Raw genomic sequence first — 7,555 nt, 5'->3', positions numbered from 1 at the left:
TGTTCGAGCGATGGCAGGATATGCTGAGACCACCATAAGTGCTTAAAATATACAATTTATTAGATAATTTTGTTTTATTTGGTTGAATTGGCTCTACACTATGTAGCCATTTTACTAGAAAAAAAACTGTATGTAACGTAAAAGCAAATACCATTTATTGGAGAACAGAAAATTTAAAAAAAACTGTGGGAGGTGATTTATAGCCACTAATAAGTTTTAAAAAGTCTTTATTCAGAAAAAATATTACGCAATAAACAAATTTATGGAAAACGCATATGTACTTAACAAAAACAATAATTCTACTGAACAATGATGGGTAGATACGTCTTACAATGTTTTATGTTTTATTTTAATTTAATTGAAATTTTTAACCCATTTTAGTCCGTTTTTCTGACTGAGCTTTTTGTTAAGTATAATGATGCTGTCTCGTTGTTCTTAATTGAAAAATAAGGCGATTACCAAAAATTGTCGAACGTCTCGTTGGTACTTACATTTCACTAGGTAAAAACGTTATTAAATACGTGTTCCTTATATATTTGAGATAAATTTAGTTTTAGTTCAAAACGTTAACATTGTATTGTTATAAATATAAATATATAACAACTAAACGACTTAATATGTCTACCAGTTTTTAGACGTATCCGTCTTTTTGTCAGGACACTCACTACACCGATATGCAAATACTAAACTAAACTTTCACCTTTACGCTGAAAAGCCTTTAAATAGAGGCTTAGCTGGTTATTCCTTTAGAAATGAAAATAGTCATCATAATCATCATTCCCTTTCCCCACCCATTGGTGCATAGGGCACTGCATTAATCCACAAATTATTATTATTATGGATAACTTATAAAGCGCCATTTTCGTAACAAAATACCTCAAGGACGCTTTACATAGTGATTCTTTGAAATTTGTAATTTAATTAAAATAATTTATTTTGTTGTCACATGCTACGGATTTATTCAAATGATTTAGAGAACAAGTGGGTTTTAAGTTTTTTCCGAAACATCACTTCATTTTCACAGCCTCGCGCCTCTGATGGGAGAGCATTCCATGCCATAGGGCCTGCGACCGCAAATGCGCGTTCACTAAATTTAGTGCGCTGTTTGCGTAGAGGTAAAATAACTTTTCTTTTCGCCGTAGACGTAGCTGATCTAAGCGTTAGACGCCTGTCAGCTAGTTTATCTGAAATGCATAGTTCCCTTAGATATTCCGGAGCAGAATTGTGCAGTGACTTATACAGAAGCCAACAGAGTTTGTATTCGACCTTCTGTGGAAAACGTAGCCAGTGTAGTTCCCGAAGTAATGGAGTGATATGACTGAACTTAGAGATTCCGAAAATAAGTCTCGCTGCGGCATTCAATACAGATTGTAGGCGAGTCATTTCGTTCATTGGTTGACCATAGAAATTGCAGCATATCTTGATCATTTTTTTTTACATGAAGGTAACATGATCAATTTTACGCTTCAGGTACCAGTCTAGGGACTATGAAATACTCTAGTGTAAAAACACCCTTTTATTTTATTTTTTTTATCAACGATGTCGGGAATCGAACCCAAGACCTCTTGAATGGTAGACAAATGCGCTAACCATCACACCACGAGTCCAATAATTGTAAAGGATTTATTAATTACATTTAAATATAAAAAGTGTTTTATAAATAAGGGAAAAATGATATTAGATCCATGGTTCTTGATTATATCAATTTGCTTTAGATGTTATTTTTATAGTTTGTCTGCATTGCGTTTATATATTTTTTTCAGTTATATTCTCAATCTCTGTTTTATTATCAATATATCAGCCTTGTAAACTCTCTGAGAGATAGAATCCAGTACCGGAGGAGAATAAATAATTCATCAGTTAATTTAATATTTTGAATTTATTCCATCAACATAAATAAAGTTTCAATTGTTTTACCAAATTAAAAATTAACCTCAATAATGGTAATTCAATTAGAGAAATAAGGATCTTATAACATAGGCAAAAAGCGGATTACGCAGTACATAAAATTATCACTCAAACAAGACAATGACAGGTCGAAACCCCGTTTACTTCCTTTTAATTTAATGTTTTGTAGTCAAAATGTTTTTTTTTATATTTGTAAATGTACTTTTTAAAATTCTAATTTCCAAAGGGACATAAAAAAAGTAGGATTTCAACTACCAAAATAATTGATAACATTAATTTTAAAAAAGATTGTACGCTTTTACACCGAATTTCTCGCTTTTACAACATATTCCATGACTTTTTTATCATGTCACAAGCTTTTTCAGCGATCATGATGGTGGGAGCATTTGTATTACCACTCACAATAGTTGGCATGATACTAGCATCCACTACCCGCAAATTTTGGAATCCGTGAACTTTGAGTTCTGGATCCACTACTGCATTAGGATCAGAAGATGGTCCCATTTTGCACGTTCCTACAGGGTGATAGAGGGTGAATGTATAATGACGAATCATGCATTCAATATATTCATCAGAATACAAAGGGCGCATTGGACATCCTGGGTATGGTGTTGGTAATACTTTTGAATCGTATCGCCTGAATGCTGCTGTATTCGCAAGAGAAAGTGAAATCTTCACACCTTCTCTCAAAACGTGCAGGTCATTTAAGTCCTGAAAATAGTTTGGATAAATCATGGGTTTATCGTTAGGGTTAGAGCTCTGTAATTTGATAGATCCCCTACTTTTAGGTCGAAGTAGAATAGGTAAAACAGTCCAAGCATTTTTGCCATTATGAGGAGAATAAACGGCATTATAAAATGATTTCGTCAAACCGTGAGATTTTCTTACGAAAAATCCTTTATCAAAATTAACCGCCGTAGGTGTAAATGCCAGCTGTATATCAGGGTGATCAAATAAGGGATTAATATACTTTGTGTTAACAAAAGCACCACTTTCAGCACCTCCTTTTATAGTTAGTGGTCCAGTTCCATTAATTAAATAATTATTGAATGATTTCAAGTTGATTATTTGATCATTTATTGAAAGTGTTTCATTTATCAAAAACATCAGACCACCTAAGCATACATGATCTTGAAGATTTTCACCAACTTGTAAATTTTTGATAACGTTAATGTTATGCTTTGAAAGTTCTGACTGCGGACCTATACCCGATAATATTAGAATCTGGGGTGACCCTATGGCTCCAGCCGATAAAATAATTTCTTTTTTAGCCTTAATCAGCCTACGAATATGATTCTTTTTAAATTCAACAGCTACTGCTTTATTCGTTAGAGGCTCTATATGAATTTTTCTGACGTGTGAATTCATTGATATATGTAAATTTTTTCGTTTTCTAATAGGACGAAGAAATGCTTTCGCCGTCGAACATCGACGACCATCTCTCATTGTTCCTTGATGAGTCCCAAATCCAGTTTGTTTTTGATCATTGAAATCGACGTTTTTGTAGCCAATCTCGATTCCTGCCTTAACAAAAGTTTTTGAGAGTAAAGTTTCGTATGGTGGATCAGTAACAGTTAAGTAGCCTCCTGAACTATGATATTGGGTACTAGCGGTTAAAGGATTTTTATTGTCCTCGGATTTCCTAAAGTATGGAAGAACGCTTGCATAATCCCAGCCTGGGTTTCCCTGTTGTTTCCATGAATTAAAGTCATTTTGGTTTCCACGGACATATAACATGTAATTTAAAACTGAAGATCCACCTAAGGTTTTACCTCTCGGCCAGTTGCATTGGTTGTTTTCCATAGCTAAAAAAAATTCTTATTAATAAAAACTTTTAATTTCTTTTCTTTTTGTAGTAAGTGAGTATTTCATATTTGTTTAGTTCATTAAAGCTCAATATTTAAAATGTAATTTTCTACCTTTATCGACTTACCGAGACACGTGTCAACTTGTGGTTCAGTCTTGTACTGCCAATCAATATCTGTTAGTTGTAAACTTCCGGATAGCAATGGGATGTCACTTAAAAATGTCTCATCTAATCCAGCTTCTAATAAAAGTACGCTCCACGTGGACACCTCTGAGAGCCGATTGGCAAGTACCGCACCTGATGATGAATCAGATTATTTTATATTAAATGATGACTTGACCGAGTCACTAAAAACAAAAAACTTGTCAACACTTTGAGCACCGACCGAATACACATAGAATTTACCCTGTGCCCGGCCTATTTTTGTGAAATTTCATGCTTCGTGAGGGGTTTCATAAAAGTGTCATTATTATGAAAAACTGTGTTAAATCAATTGAATCTTCTTATATTTACTTCAATCAACTTAATGAGTCATTATCGTATGATAGTTTTGCCAACATTGACCTTTATAAAGAGCCACATTGTTCGCACTTATACAGGTTCTTACTCCTTTTTTGTGCTTTGTATCCCGGAGCCGTGTAAACACTTGATTATACTAACCATGCGCTGTGTCCCGGTCCAGTGTTTTCACGTAGTTTACCAGTAGTGAAAAAATAATTATAAAAGTCACTAGATGTCAATAAAATGCACTTTTTGGACAGCTGGTAAACCACGTGAAAAAACGGGACCGGGAGACAACGCGTGGTTATGTAATCACGTGTTTACACGGCTCCGGGATACAAAGTGTTAAAGCCATTGTAACTATTTTTTTGAATTACGTACACTTCCAAAATCAAATCGGTTTTACATAGAAAGTAAATGTACCCATCCATTTCAAAATTACTTGAATATTTGTTGATTGCCATGTGGTGAAATAAATAAAAAAAAAAAATTAATTCTCTCATGATTTTTAAAAAAGATAATTCAAAAAGACTTAGAGGGGCTGTTAGTCATACTGTTTTGATGATTTTACATTACTTTGTTTACTCACGTAGGTTTGGGAGTTCAGAGCCTCCGAAATTAAAATATTTGACTGAATAATAAAAATGAGGATACTTCTTTGAAAAGTAAATTAGAAACACGTTCTAATAATTTCAAGTAAATATGCTCCTGGCAAGGCAGTTAGAGTTTGAGTTCAATTTCTCAAAATAAAAAAATATATTTTCTTACTCTCAACGATTAAAAGTCTAATAAAACAAAATATTTACATTTGTACTTATTATAATATTAGTTAACACTATTCTGTAAAAACAAAAGAACGCAAATACATATTTGAAGAAAAAAAAGTAGATGAACATATTATCTCTATCCTAGTCTCTCTCAGTGCCTACGTTTCGATGTGTGTCGCCAAATATTTTTTTCCTTTTTTATTTTTATTTTATTTTTGCACCACAACAGGCCAGGAAGCCCAATTACAGGGATGAATTACATCACATAACACCCAGGCTTGAGAAAAATCACATTTTAATTTTTGTGTTCTCACCAGGAATCGAACCCGGAACCTTCCGTGCGTGAGTCTTTAAAAACAACATAAATGTACTAACAAAAAAAAATTCAGCACTTTATTTATTTATTGACGGACTTATGCAGTCTACTCAAACAGTTGTAAATACAATTTCTTATAAAAAATACAAGTAAAAATCAAATAAAATACAACTAAATAAAATTAAAGCTAGGACAAAAAAAAATCTACATCAGGACAATATTCGGTCTATCATAGTGATTTTTTAAATCTATAAAGACTTACAACAAAAAAGTCCAGATCTTGTCTCGAGTTTACAATACGACACAATCGGACATCGGTGCATGCAAGTCATAGTTTGTGCTGTGCTGATCAAGGAACAGCACATTATTATTTCGCAACCGACGGATCGGATCATTGAATGCCAATATCAAGAATGCTCAAACTCAATAATAAAATGTCCAAAGACAGTTAGGTCGATGTGTTCCTACAGCAAAGACAGTTACACAAAAATGAACCAATTAGCTCGCTTTTCAGCCGATGAAACTTACTGACAAGTGAATGTCTTATCTTCCCGAAAAAATATTTATTTTCTGTATATCTTATTGATTTTATGTATTTTAATGTTTTTTTAAACGTAATTTGAATAATTTTAATTAATTACTGCGTGCTGTGTTGATAAAGGAACAGCACATTATTTTTTCGCAACCGGCGGATTAGAACATTGAATGCTACTTGTTCCAGTAGCGATGGTACAACAATTAAGCCATTCAGTAAATTAAACGTAAATATGGAGTCAATGTTCTTTCTTCTTTTAGTAGACTTAAGATTTTTAACATTGTCTCCCTTATATAAAATCCTTGAAATAGAAAAAGTTCATGCGTGAATTTTGCGTTACTGTTAGTAGCATAATAATATTGTTGATGGCATAGAATTAAAAAAAGTCCAGAAGGAGCGTAGAATCCTATTTGAATACATCGGACTGTGCCCAATAATTCCCCCACTATGGCCTTTTTTTGCCGCGCGTATTCGTGAGGTTGCAGCGTAATGTTGCATGGGAAAAAAATCATAACACAAATGTAAGGTAAAAAAAAAGCAATCTGTTAATTTCTCTAAAATTTTATTGTGGACGCGGAAATATTGATTGACACAACAGAGTAGATAAGTAAAGGGTCATTTAATAAGAGTAATTAAATTAAAGAACTTTAAACTTAAAATATAAAACAAATTTTATTTTACATAAAACGGATATTTTTATATCATGTTAAATAATATTTGATGTTTTGAAGATAGTGTCGGTCAAATGTCCACCACAAATTCGTTTAATCCGAGATCCAATTTTCATTGATTCTTTCATTAGATGAGCAAAATAGGGTAAAAACCCTGGCAACACTAACGAAATTTTCATTTTGTTTCATCTATAATCTGACAGATGGAAAAATAATTCAATTTTTAAGTAATGCATTCGTTATATACACCTTCATTTGCTAATTACACATGAAACGCGATTGCATCCTGTTTCTTTAAGAACCAAGCAGTATTTCTACACTTTAAAAGGACAAAACACGGCATTGTTGGATTCAAATCAGGAGTTGCGTACTGAGCGATGTCAACAAATAAACTAATGGGTCAAAACGTGAACCTACTAATTTATAAGTAGTTGAGTCGCCTTCTGTTTGATGTGCGTATGCTGTTTCTGGACTATTCATAATTCTATGGTTGATGGTATAATCTTAGATTGTAATCCAAATGACTTGACAGTTTTGAGCATACTTTCTTTAAGACCTACTAACCTGCTGAACCTCCTCCAATTATAATAAAATCGTATTCGTCAAGAATTTGATAATTTTTCGTATCGATTACTTTGTCGGCCGGATGAAGTAATTTATATTGTATAATTCCTAGGGGGGTGAGTGCTACGGTTATCATCCACGTAGTTAGAATCAAATTAAATGAAGGAATGTTTTTTAAAACTGAAATGGTTGATTCCATGGTTTATTTATTTTGAAAATAGGACAATCACTCAATGGTTTTACCTGAAAATATAAAAAAAAAAATCAAAATGTGAAATATAAATTTGCGAGAATGGTCAATTAAATAAAAAAAACTGCACAAGCATTGTTATTAAAACATCATCACTGTTACTAGCATTTTTTTTAACACTTTTTTATTTTCTATTAACATTTTCGAAAAGAAAAACAAAGTGCTTTTAGGGCTCAAAAAAAGGAAAATATATTTTTTTTAAATAATCACTATTGTTGCGTATTTGTCATAGTAGT

The 7,555-nt window shown here is 32.7% G+C and overlaps 1 pseudogene across 1 annotated transcript; it reads right to left on the bottom strand.

The window, feature by feature from the left end:
- Nucleotides 1–1,860: 1,860 nt before the first annotated feature.
- On the bottom strand, nucleotides 1,861–7,205 carry LOC148276242 (glucose dehydrogenase [FAD, quinone] pseudogene; annotated as a pseudogene). The gene is made up of 3 exons (XR_015823821.1): nucleotides 7,070–7,205; nucleotides 3,842–4,012; nucleotides 1,861–3,713 (listed from the first exon to the last, which is right to left on the bottom strand). The product of XR_015823821.1 is annotated as a glucose dehydrogenase [FAD, quinone] pseudogene (transcript).
- Between the last annotated feature and the right edge of the window lie 350 nt (nucleotides 7,206–7,555).

The sequence above is a fragment of the Micrasema longulum genome, unplaced genomic scaffold, assembly GCF_059751315.1.
Source record: "Micrasema longulum isolate JH-2025_06_02 unplaced genomic scaffold, ASM5975131v1 h1tg001256l, whole genome shotgun sequence".
In the NCBI taxonomy this organism is placed as follows: Eukaryota; Metazoa; Arthropoda; class Insecta; order Trichoptera; family Brachycentridae; genus Micrasema; species Micrasema longulum.
Note: the sequence above shows the minus strand (reverse complement) of the source record. Positions and strands in the feature narration are given on the sequence as shown.